This window comes from Pinus tabuliformis, chromosome 1_1 (assembly GCF_031772625.1).
Source record: "Pinus tabuliformis cultivar Carrire ecotype Pingquan chromosome 1_1, CPIR1, whole genome shotgun sequence".
In the NCBI taxonomy this organism is placed as follows: Eukaryota; Viridiplantae; Streptophyta; class Pinopsida; order Pinales; family Pinaceae; genus Pinus; species Pinus tabuliformis.
Window position 1 is genome coordinate 265,322,352 of NC_142297.1, and position 13,294 is coordinate 265,335,645.

The 13,294-nt window shown below is 35.2% G+C and overlaps 1 long non-coding RNA gene across 1 annotated transcript; it reads left to right on the top strand.

Moving 5' to 3' along the window:
* Window positions 1–7,514: 7,514 nt before the first annotated feature.
* LOC149212556 (uncharacterized) lies at window positions 7,515–7,874 on the top strand. The gene is made up of 2 exons (XR_016250247.1): window positions 7,515–7,615; window positions 7,809–7,874. It is a non-coding gene; the product is annotated as an uncharacterized LOC149212556 (long non-coding RNA).
* Window positions 7,875–13,294: the final 5,420 nt, after the last annotated feature.

Sequence of the window (13,294 nt, forward strand, 5' to 3'; positions counted from 1 at the left end):
GCCAAATAACGTGATTTATAAATATGTCTTCAAAAAACTTGGTATATAGTTGATGACCGGGCATTAAAAGCAGGTCAATTAATGCTATCTAGCTCGCGAACGATTACTATAGTCCATGCCTGAGGGCAGGGACTAATAAGACGTTTCTCTTCGTTGATCTGACTCCAACTTACTCCTTACTACTCAATCATTAATATAATACAAGCACATCCCGATAAGACCTAATTGAACCAGCACCGAACGCCCTCTTTCTTTCTTTTAACCAAAGTGGCTCAAAATGGTAGTGTATCTTCTTCTTCTTTTGAGGATGGATTGAAATGAGATCTAGTTTAAAGTGGCGTAAATCATGTGTGGAATCCAAGACTTATCGCATGAGGGGTTTATTTGTCCCCTATCCAAAGAATCATCTTTGGTGTATAATGACGAAATCTGGGGTAATATGTAAGCGGATCAACATTCCATGTTCTTATTCATTTTATTTTTCTAATTTCCAGATATTACCAAAGGAAAATGTATGCGTTCTTTCACCTCTAGTTAGGTGTGTTGTGTGTAATGCATAGGGGCTCACATCTACCATTCCTTCATATTGTTTTTTGTTGAAATGGTTTTGCAAAAATGCTTTTGGTACATTCGGTTCTCTGCGTACTTTAACTACATACAATGCCAATGATTTGGGTGTGCAGGGTCTTGAAGCCTCAGAGTCTCCGGGTGGATAAGGAAAGGGTGGCTGTAAAAGTGAGAGTCTATGTTATTTGAAAGAGTACTGAGCATATTTCTGCATTGATACTTCATAACCAGCGATCTGACCCAGTTGTTAATGAATTTATACATATGAATAAGACCTGGGGTTTTAGTGTAGGTTGCAACTCTTTATAACTACCAATGGTAATTTAACTTTGGAATTCACTAATTGTTGATGTTATAAAAAAAATTATTGCTAAGGAATTGTATTATTATTAGAAATTTGTTAACAATATTAAATTTTGGATTTTATTTTTATCTTTGGTATTAAATTTTTTTATGTGATCATATAAAAAAATTCAAAATTAAATTTTAGATTGTTATATTGAAATAGATTATAGCTATTTATATTTTGATGAGGCACTTACTTTGAGTGCTTGTGTGCTTTCATGGTTGGGAATGATCTCTATACATGAGAAGTCTTCCTTCACTTCCTTCTAAAAATCATTATCAACCCTCAAGACCCCTATACCAAGTTTTGTGCCATGGAGAAATTTGAGGATTGACAACCCTTTGGGATGGAAAGAAATTTTGGAATGGATTCCAATAGAGAAACAATGTAAAAAATTTTCTTGATAGGGGGGCCTCATCCTAATCTCTTAGTCATATGGCTAACATAAGGGTCATGACTAAGAGCTATCTAAAACAGGATATAGAGTTGTTGGAATTCTCACATTCTATTCACAGAATACTAAATTTAAATATTTTTATGGCTAACAGATAGTTAATCGTCATGATAGCTAGCATATAGTTACTCGTCACCATCACATTCAGAAAATAAAATGAGAAGACAATGTTTAAATATCACATGGAACAAGGATTAAAATATTCTGGAAGAAGATGGCATTATTCTAAAAATGCAGTTTTCTTTTTGATAGAAAACCCAGTCAGTCCCTCGTGTTTTAGTATCTCCATCCTCGCCGCCATGCAACAATCGTTTATTTAAAAACTAATTATCTCCGTTGGTTTAAAATCTAGCCAAAAGTTATCCATCACGATCATATTGAGAAAATAATAAAGTAATGATTAAATCTTGTCAACCGCATTACACAGATGATATTATTAAAAAAAGATGGCATTTTTCTGAAAACTTAGTTGTCTACTCTGCTTTAATTTCGATTAAAAGCATCTGCTCCCTCCACATTTATTGAGAGAAAGAAGCCACTCTCAATCCTAACATAATGATGAGATTATGAGATTATTCTTGGAGAAACGACATTATTGTAAAAATGCAGCTGCCGACTTCACTTTATTTCATAGGAAAAGCAACTGCTTCTTCCATGTTTTTTAGGTAAGAAAAGTAGCCACCCACTAAATCGCCACCCTACACTGGTCATCGTTAATTAGATAAACAATAATGTTAATTTATTTTAAGATCATCTCGCACTGATTTCAGATTGAATTATCTTCTGGTATTGTCCCCTTTTTTAACTTCATTGATGCTTTGTTCTATGGCAACAAATTTTGTTTTGTTTTATTTTATTTTAATATGTTAATTTATTTTTTCCAGTCTATGTTCCATCTCTTACTTTTCACTGGTTGAACCCATGTGATGTCTTAGTTTTCGGTTGTTGATTTTTGTTGATTTTTTTTTGCATTATTCTTAATGTTTCACTAGTTGAACGCATGTGATGTCTTAGTTTTCAGCCGTTGATTTTTTTTGCATTATTCTTAATATTGTCTTTCTTTTTGCATTATTCTTAATATTGTCTTTCTGTGCATTTCAGTTTTTTCACTTTTTATTCATTAAATTTCATATTACGAATCATCTCTAGGTGATAATCTCATCGACAAAAGTGATGGAGAGAATTGGAAATGGGTACTCAACTCATGGTTGATGTTGTAAAAGAATTATTGCTCTCAGGAATTGTATTATTGTTAGAAATTTGTTAACAATATTAAATTTTTTATTTTATTTTTATTTTTGGTATAAAATTTATGATATTAAATTTTTTATGTGATTATATAAAAATAAAATTTCAAAATAAAATTTTAGATTGCTATATTGAAATAAATTATAGTTATTTATATTTTGATGAGGTACTAACTTTGTTGTTTTCAATTTAGGGTTTTTATATTTTGTTTTATTCATTTTTAATCTACTTTATCATCTCTAAACATTGATCTTTAAATTAATTCTATTAAACTTCAAAGAATTTGAATTTATTATTCAATTTATTTTTATATGGTTTATGGGTTCTTTTAATGGTTATGTTTTTCTTTTCTTTTTTAATATGCTATGCAAAAAATATAAAAAGGCTATGTGATGAAATGCATTTTTTTTGTTAACAATATGAAATTTTAGATTTTAGATTTTTTTTTTTTAACGATATTAAATTTTAGATGTGATTATATTAAGAACACTTTAAAGTTATCATGTTATAGGTTTGGTCTATATTGGAATTGGACTTGAGGAATTTTGAGTTTTAGATAAATGAGTGGACAAGATTTGATTTTAAGAGAATATTCTTTGTCTATTACATCATCCAATGGATAATATGAAAGCTATTTGAAAGGGTTTTTATTTTCAAAAAATAAAAATAAAAAAATTAATTTGAAAATAACTTATTTCACCACATGTTAAACACATTAGAATCGTTCTGTTGGGCGATTGAAGCACTTGCAAATGTATGTTTTTTTAGACTAACAATAGACTAACGAACATGAGAAACACCTCCATAGTTAGGACAATAGATCTAAAGGCCTCAGAAGAGACAAATCATGTGTAGTGTCCTACGTGACTTCATGTGAGAAGTTAAATGCTTACTAGTAGTGAGGGTGGTGTGCTTGTAGTGAGGGTGGAGTGCTTGGGTGCCTTCATGGTTGGGAATGATCTCTATACATGAGAAGTCTTCCTTCACTTCCTTCTAAAAGTCATTATCAACCCTCAAGACCCCTCTACCAAGTTTTATGCCATGGAGAAATTTGAGGATTGACAACCCTTTAGGATGGAGAGAAATTTTGGGATGGATTCCAGTAGAGAAACAATGTAAAAAAAATTCTTGATAGGAGGGCCTCATCCTAATCTCTTAGTCATATGGCTAACATAAGGGCCATGACTAAGAGCTATCTAAAAGGGGATATAGAGTTGTTGCCTTTCAAGCATTATACTTTTGACTTTCAATGCTTAGATAATGCATTAGAGTCTTGTGGAAACTCCCAATGCAGATAGAATCAAGGGCCATGACTAAGAGCTATCTAAAAGGGGATATAGAGTTGTTGTCTTTCAAGCATTATACTTTTGATTTTCAATGATTAGAGAATGCATTAGAGTCTTGTGGAAACTCCCAATGTAGATAGAATCTAAACTTCTATTGCTTAACGAGAAGTTAGGCAATTGTTGAGTGCTGGGTTGGGAGATTGGGAGGTCAATGCTAGAAATTCTCCAGGAAGCAGAAGCTTAACTACTTGATTCTAACGAAATCCACATTGTCCATTAGTAAATGGTGATGTAGTTGGTAGAAATTCTCCACGAAGCAGAAGCTCAACTACTTGATTCTAACGAAATCCACATTGTCCATTAGTAAATGGTGATGTAGTCAAATATTGTTGAGTGATGGATATCAGGTTCAGATCCTCAGGCCCTCCTATCATAACTTTCTTCCAATTTTACCAAAGTTGATAAGGGCCCTAAGGTTGTAGATGATAATGTGGCTTTAATGTGCCACTCACATAGATATAACATGGCACATAGCTATAACATGACACTAACATGATGATGATCTGGCAATAATGTGGTGGTCATATGGCATCAATGTGGAGGTTTTGTGGTATCAATGTGGCATACACTTGGAGATGAAATGTTGTTGACATGGACACATTACGTGGAAAGGTGATATAGATTAGCATGTGCAATGGTGCTAACATGGAAATTGGATGGTAGTAACAAGTGACATGGATACTAGATGTCGGTAGGTCAATGATTAGGTGTTTGTCTATTGTGAGGTTTGAACCCTCATTTTGTGCTTAAGCCACAATACTAATAGAACTTGAAACACTTGTTAGATGATAGAGATAGAGTTCCATTAGCTAATAATGGTTATGAGATTATCATCATAGAGAGTGTTGACTATTAACTAATTCAAGAACAATACTAGCAAGGTATGTCCTCAGGAAGTAAATAGATAGATGAAAATAAACTTGATTCAAGAACTATTAGAGTATTTCCTCAAAAGGTAGAGGAATAACAAACCATTAATCAATAGTTTATGCATAAATAATGAAACAAACATAGAATCATATAGTTAGGACTCACACATGACATCTAAAGGAAGATTAACACATAAAAGTTGAATCCATCAATTAACATCTTCCACTCAATTACAACACCTCTTTGATAGATACTTTTAGACTCTTCACTTGTTCAATTGAATAAACCTAATTTTGGTTATCCTCTTTTCCTTTTTGTATAGTTCTCACATGATGTTAAGAATTAGTGGCTCATCCAATATAGAAGGACTTCTTCCCACTTTTGAAATGTAGAATAACCAGTGATTATGCCCACCTTCATTCCATTGGTTACTAAGATGTCCATTCCCACTTTTATGCCACATACATTAGGTGTTACTATTGGGGGAGTACCTTTTAAGTTAGTGGCAGGTCCCAATTAAGAGACTCAAGGTTCGAAATTTTCTAGATCCATTAAAAAATCACAATTTTAGGATACAATGTTGTGACACAATTCTTCATATTGTGCCCTACCCTACATGTAGACAAGATTAAATAGCAATATGTTAAAGTAAACAATGATAAAAATAATAATTATGTTTTATTAAGAAACATAATAGTTAATTATACCTTAAAGCGTGTCCTTTACAACATCTAATGCAATTACTAATTTACGCACCCATCCCATATATCTCAAAGATGCCATCCAAGAGTATATCGTGTCCTGCCCTCGGACAGGCTGGCCACACAGACTAATGTATATGTATATTATGTTCTGAATAAAGTTAACTTCGGAGTGCAACGGCTGATGTATATGCCCATTATACGGACGAGCAGAACATCAGTGTAGTGGCTAGATGTGAAGAAAGAATGTCAGTGACCTGTAATTTGGTGAATTAGCTATTGAGATCAGCAGAAAAGGAAAGTAATCTTTTAAAACTTAGACCGGCAACAAAGACAATTCAAATGAGATCATACAGTGATTAATTGATTGACGTACTCATAGAAAGACACACCGTACAGTCCGTAGAAATGGATATGACATACCTCAAATTTAAAATTTTCATTTTTAGTCCCTGCCATCTGGCATCCGGCAGGGACTATAGTAACCGTTCGGAGCCGAGTTAGCATTAATTTGCAAACTTTTCGTATGTTATTTGCAGTTATATTGTAAAGTTTGCAGTTGACTTGAGTTGACTTTGCCTTCGCCATCTTATTTGGCCTCTTCCCGAGGCGGAAGAGGCCCGACCATAGCCTAAATTGCTATTTAGGCACAATGAACAGCGCCTGACCGTTAGCGGTTTGCTCTTAATGCTAACATTAATTGGCTAATGTTTAATGTTATTTCGTATGATATCCGAACGACATACATATGGTAAGGTTTGGTTGCTGTTGTGCAGGTGTCCGCCATATGGTTCAGCAGCATGCAGGCTGCATGCACCCCATCTGTTGCATTAAAGCAACTTACAGCTGCCTCCACTGAAGCGGATTACCTCGTTTACAATGGCGGATTACCTCGTTTACAATGGCGTTTGAAAGAGTCCGAATGGGGCTCATTGTGCCTTCTAGTATTCCGCTGCTCACCATTTTCTTCTGCCTCTCCTCCATTGAGAACGACCTCCATATCTCTGCCACACCGCGCCATTATCTTCTTGAGTTTTGCCGCTGTTTTCGTCGCCTGAGGCTGCGCTTCCATGGGCACCAAATCATCACAGAGGCCCATTTGGGCCGAAACCGACATGCTGCTTTATTCATGTGGAGAGCTTGCTGTCGTGGGCACCAAATCATCACAGAGGCCCATTTGGGCCGAAACCGCCATGCTGCTTTATTCATGTGCAGAGCTTGCTGTCGAAGGCCCGAAGGATGACTTGGTTTTGGATTGCTCCAAGGCAGACCGTTCCCAGAACCTCTAATGCTCTCTGCAACAGCAGACCGTTCCCAAAACCTCTAATGCTCTCTGCAACAGCTATGTTCCTGCAGTGAGAAGCAATGAACAAGGTGAGATTTCTAATGTGAAACTGATCATAGGATTAAATTTTGGTCATCATAACATGATTACTTGATAGAATAGCAGTGGGTTTGGAAACAATTAAGAGATTAATGAGATTACCTGGACTAGAGATATTCCTGAGGCCTTGAAGGACTCGAGGAGCTGAGGCCTTGAAGGACTCGAGGAGCTGGGCTTTCTCAGGATTAGAAGCCGTGGATTCTCTGACCAGAACAATTGTGGGATGGCCACTAGCAATACTAGCTTTCGCAATATAGCGACTTTTTTGCTGGTATTTCCTGCAGTTCAAAGCCGTCAATGACTGTTATCCTTTCTATGAATTCCCAATATATGTATTCTGTTATTAGAAGTATGATCAAATTTATGTTGTTGAAGATCACTTTTAAATATAGCTTTTTTTATAACAGTGCTCTAGAGTCTAGACACCTACGCTTAAGAGCCTTCTCGAACTTTGTTTTTCCTTTCTAAGAATTTACACTTGTTGGACACCTCTGCTAAAGAGCCTTTTTCAAAATTTGTTTTTCTCTTCCAAGAATTTACACCTGTCAGCCTTTTTCTTGAATAGCATTGATCTGGTAGCCTGTTAACTTGCTTTGCCTGGTAACCAGAGAACAAGATCAAGAGTTAGATGCGCTTAGTGCGAGTGTTGAGAGACTTGGCAGTGTTGGTCTCACAATACATGAGGAGCTCATGGGACAGGTGAATTTTCTTGGGCATATTTGTTCCTTTGGTTATTAAACTGCTAGTACTATGATCTAATGCATTCAAGTGATCGAGTTCATCAGTGTTTGCCTATCAATTCCTGTTGATTTTAGATCAACATTTCTTAAAAGATGTTAAAGAAGTGAATCATGTCGACTGATGCGTACCACAAATCTGCCTTTGCCTGCAGGAAAGAATTTTGGAGGACCTTGACCAAGACATGGACAAAACATCAAATAGACTGGATTTTGTTCAAGTTAGTTCTATGTGAACACCATCGATTTGTTTCCACTCGAGTCTTTATCTAAACACTGATTTTCGTAAAATGAATCCTCGCATTCTCAATGTATACTACGTAATATATAAAGTGGATTCTCCTCTCTTTATATTTTTTGTTTGGTTCAGAAGAATTAAAAGACATCAAAATTAATGAAACTGAGCCTATAGGAATGTACTATCTGATTTATCTGTTCAGATATATATAGAGGGACATCAGAATCGGAGGCTACTCTAGGTACTGCTCTAAATTCAACCTGAAAGCATTACTTATCAAAATTCCTAATCCAAAACATTCTTCTGTGCAGAAAAAAATCGCTTTGGTGATGAAGGCCGGAGCCAAGGGACAGATAATGATGATTGTGTTATCTTTGATCAAGCAGAGCTGCAATACTATTTACAGAAAGAAAAGCTGAAAACACAAACCAAACCATACCATACCTTTGCAGGTAATGACTTTTCCATCCATGTTTGTGGACAAGAGCTTGCCTTCGCTATTGCAATGGTGATCCATCAGCTGAATTTTTCTAGTTCAGCAACGAGCAAGGCAAATCCTGAGATCTATGAGAACCCATGACTATGCAGATTGAAGTTCTGATCCTGTCACCTGTACAGATTCTCTGTTAACCTGAATTCAGTTCTCCACCAAACAAACAATATTGAGCTGCTTGCCCAGCAATATTGAATTGTTTCATAGCCGGGCTGATATGCTTCCATCTGTAATGGACACATGCCAAGATGTCTCAACAATTGTTGATATGCTTGCACGTGGAATGCCAATTTGTTATGTACCCACATGATCGAGCTTCATAATGATGAACAGATAGATCCTCTTGGCACATTGGCGAATTTCTGGAATTGGTTTTTCTTTTTCACCACGAAAGCTTTATAATTCAACTCTGTCTGAAAGGAAAAGAAGGCACACTTTTTACTGAGTATATCTTCTCTATCTTCTCCCCTGATTGACAGGTGTTCAATGCCCCTCACAATGGTTCTTTATTGCAGTTGATATAGAATCAACAAGAAAAATACATCGACTCGGTACTGGTAGGTCTATTCAACATGTCCTTACTATATCTGACTTCTGAAGGCAGGTTGATGGGCTTTTCCAGTGAATCATGCAACACTTTCTCAGGCACTCACCTTGTAACCGTTTTCGTTGCGGTAAGTTTGGTATAACGCACGGTATGGATATGCAGCTGCTCGTGGATCTTTCACACAAGAAACTGCAGCTGATGCTACTGATGCTTAAAAGAATTATAATGTAAATTGTTGCTGGGCAACTCTTTAATAACTTTATATTCTTATAATTTTAACTTGTAAAAGTAACTTGGCAGGGACTTGCTGCGATGCAGCTTCTCTTGTTTTATATTCGCAGCTTCTCTTGTTTTATATTGGATAATTATGTACAAAAATTGTCTTCTAAAAAATATCAGCCAACACAAAATAAAACCATCAATTTATTTTTAATAATTTTTAATTCAAATTTTTATAAATTTTTCCCACCATGAAATAAATCAATTTTTATAATTTTTTCAAACCATGGAAAATAATTAATTTTGGTGCAAACACGTTACTATGTCCACGCCTTCCTATAGATGTAACAACATTAATATCTTAAAAAATGTTTAGCTACCTTACACTACACTTACCAAGTTTGAAGTTGAATCTCAGGCTACGTTACATCATAGCTATCAATTTTAAATTTGAATATGTAAAAGGATAATTAAATAAAAGATTTTCAATCCCTATTCTATTGCATGATTATAATATGTATTTATTGAATTCCAATTCTATTCCATGGTAATATTGTTTGAGAAGTTGTTTGGGTTTCTTTTGTTTTCCTGTGCTTTTTCTCACTTTAGATAACTTTTGATGGGTTGTGGTTGTGGTCTTTTTCACTTGTTCTCTCTTTTGGCCTTGCAATGTTTTTAGTCTTGATGCTATACTCAACATGACCTGACGAATATCGAGAAGTGGTTATTGGGTCAAAGTTTTATCTTGAACTATTAGTTAAGTTTCATAGATTCTCGACATCTCGAGGCCAAGACAATTCCAACAATTGTGGAGAAAATTCACCATCTATTAGTCTCGTTAACTGATGAGACTACTTACTACTCAGTGATCACCCCAAGTCTCAACACTCTACCCATGGGTGGTGGTGGTAATTGCAACTGGCATAACTATTTTCATCTTTTGAGATCATCCGTTGATGGGTTTTCCCTCATTATTGTGCTTTTTATTTCTTCTGTGTTAATCACAGGCATGGTAGATCAATGACCCAACGTGATCCCTAGGATGACTAGGTCTATTATGGCTTAATATGAGGTGGGGAGATGTGGGGTAGGGGTGGGGGTGCGGGAGAGCGGGGGTGGGGGTTGGGGGTCCGATATTGAAATTCCTATTGTGGAACCCCCCTTCACGTGGTACCAATTTCAAACGATAAGATTATAACATGACCTCGAACTACAATCATGATTCATCGTAGGTACCCCCGTATATTATGGATTAATGAAGGGGGGGAGGGAGTTTTGAAACCATGATCCACTCCTGGAAAAACCACTCCAGTTTTTCCCCCACTCAAGTCAATTGGACGCTTCAAGGTATGGGGAACCTTTAGTGTTCTGGATATCTCCCTATTAACCTATATATCCTTCCTAGGTCATATGACTATTTCATGTCCTAGTGTTGGATCTAAGCCAAATGTATTCTCCTCACTAGAATTTTAATCTAGAGGTCCATGGATTTGGCCTTACATGTTGCTTCACACCCTTTTCGCTCTCATAGGCTCCACAAGCTTGATATGTTTTCTTTAACTGAATATGAGCCAACCCTCCTTGATACTGCCACACTTTTGAAATCTAGGATCCAATTATCAGCTTATGGTTGCACTTTATGTTTGATCTTGATACACAACCCTCAAATACAATGTTTCACCATAGCGACAACATCTTTGAAAGGTCCTTGCAATATAGGTAATTTTACACATATTGATCAATACAAGGGTTTCATCGTCTCCCGTCTTCGTAGAACATCAATGCAAACCAAATAACTAACACACATGGAACAAATACATAACTTGTAGATTCTGTATTATGCGGAACAGATAATTACATAGATTGTGTGATTCTATTACACTAGAAAAATACTAGACAAGACAGTAGGATTTTGTCTCCTCTCATTAAGGGCATTTCGACGTCAAAAGTGAGCCTTAAACGAAAAAATGTAGGAACAAAATAAAATTTAAAAGAACCAATAGGATTCAAGGTGATGATGTCATACCCAAGGGTAAATACTTTGGAGAAAAAAGAAGAAAACTATTTAATTTAATTGTATTTTCATTTGATCTCCTTATGGGTTTACTCAAATGTCAAGTGTAGACACTCATTGGATGCATAATTAAATTCCACATCGAACAAAATCCACTATGTATACTTTTGAGTATACCCACATTAAAAAAATTGAAAATACATGAAAAAATGTGTTGAGCAGTCTTTTTTAATGTATTTTCAATTATTTTCGACGTGGGTCTACTCAAACGTATGCATAGTTGGTGTTACTAGACGTGGAATTAAATTCCACATCCAATGAGCGTCCGCACTTGAAATTTAAGTAAACCCACAATGCAATAAGTTGAAAATACAATCTAAAAAGCAGATTCATTTATTTTTGTTTAAAAATTGTCATCTCATTTTTTTTATTTTAACTATTAGTTTTATTATTTTCCTCAGGAGTCCCATTTTGGACCTCAAAATTTCCCTAATGGCTTTCTCTCTCATCCTCGCTGGCCTAGAGAAAATAGAGATTATAACTAAAACCCCCCTAATATTTGTACATCTATGATTCTTCTACAAGGAAATGCCACTCCACCTAACAAAATCTTTACATATGTCCCATAAGGACACCTCATCATAACCTCCAAACTAACACAAATTCTCCTAGCTAAATATCATGATAATTACAAAAATGAAGTTGTTCATGTGGGTAATTTTTTTTTTTGCTAAGATGCTCCTACATCAGACTGTTGGGGAAAACTATTCCCCCATCATGTCTTCAACATTCATACAAAATTTTGAATTTTTTGCTACTATGATCCAACTAACATCTTCTATTGGTAGATTTTTCCAGTTAATTAAGTACTCAAAATATTATTTTCCTCTGGTCCTCTTGGTCATCCTCTTCTGTAGTACTACTTCAATCCCCTTCTAAATTGATCTCGGCAATTGTTCCTCCCAATTGTAGGTCTAGCTTTCATCATTCGTAGGTGCATCAATGTCTCCTTAAAGGGATATAGATATTTTATATAAAAAATTGGTGAAATCCCAATATCTTCTTAAGCATTGGAAGAAAGCTTCCTTAGGATTTTGTATGGGCTATTTTTTTTCTTGTATGTTCCTTTAGGAAAGCTTTTCTTTATGAGAAAATCCATTACTAATTCACCAAATTCAAGTTCTAACTGTCTCATTTTTGTGTCAACTTATTGTTTGTAATTGTTATGAGTTTCTTGTAGTTGTTGGTTGAATCTCTCATGCAGTTCCTAGATGTTTGTTAAAAATATTTACCTCCAACACTTCTAATTTCTTGCTTTCCCATGTTCCTCAACTCATAAACCTATCTTGGGTGCATTCCCTATATTACCTGGAATGGAATCGTTATGGTACTTCTATTGGAGGAGTCAATAGAAGTATTGCATGGGGTGTTAACTTACCAAACATATCAATATGTCTCCAAGACTTCTATTCACCACCTCTATTTTTACGTCTTTATGTGGATGATAAGCTAATCTAAGATTTAAATTGGTGCCTAGTTTCTTCCATAAGGTGCTCCGGAAATGATCTACAAACCTTGTATCTTAATATGAAATAATGGTTCTAAGCAAACCATGCAATCTTACAACTTATTTAAAAAATAAATTGTTAACATCGGTTGCATTAGTGATTTTTGTGCAACGTATAAAATGAGTCATTTTAGAAAACCTATCCACAACAATAAAAATAGAAGCATTACTTCTTTGTGTTTAAGGAAATCCTAAAATAAAATCCATGTTAAATGAATCCCAAGCCCTACTTTGAATGGGTATTGGCTCACAAAATCCTATATTTTTCCTCCTTCCCTTGGCATATTGGCACATGCTACATGTTTCCACAAATAATAAAAAAAATTAACAAGGAAAAAGTTGTTTGAGTCCCAAAGTGTCTTGATAATCCTCCACTATGTTTCTCCTTTATCACATTATCTCTCATGGGAAATTTTGGTAAGAAAATTTAGATGTCTTTGAAAGATAAGAAATCATATATCATATAGCTTGACCTTTGTGTTATTTTCATGCTGGTTTGGTTTTCAAAGGCTACATACATCTCTTTAAAATTTCGATCATCCTTGTACATTTATCTTAGTTCA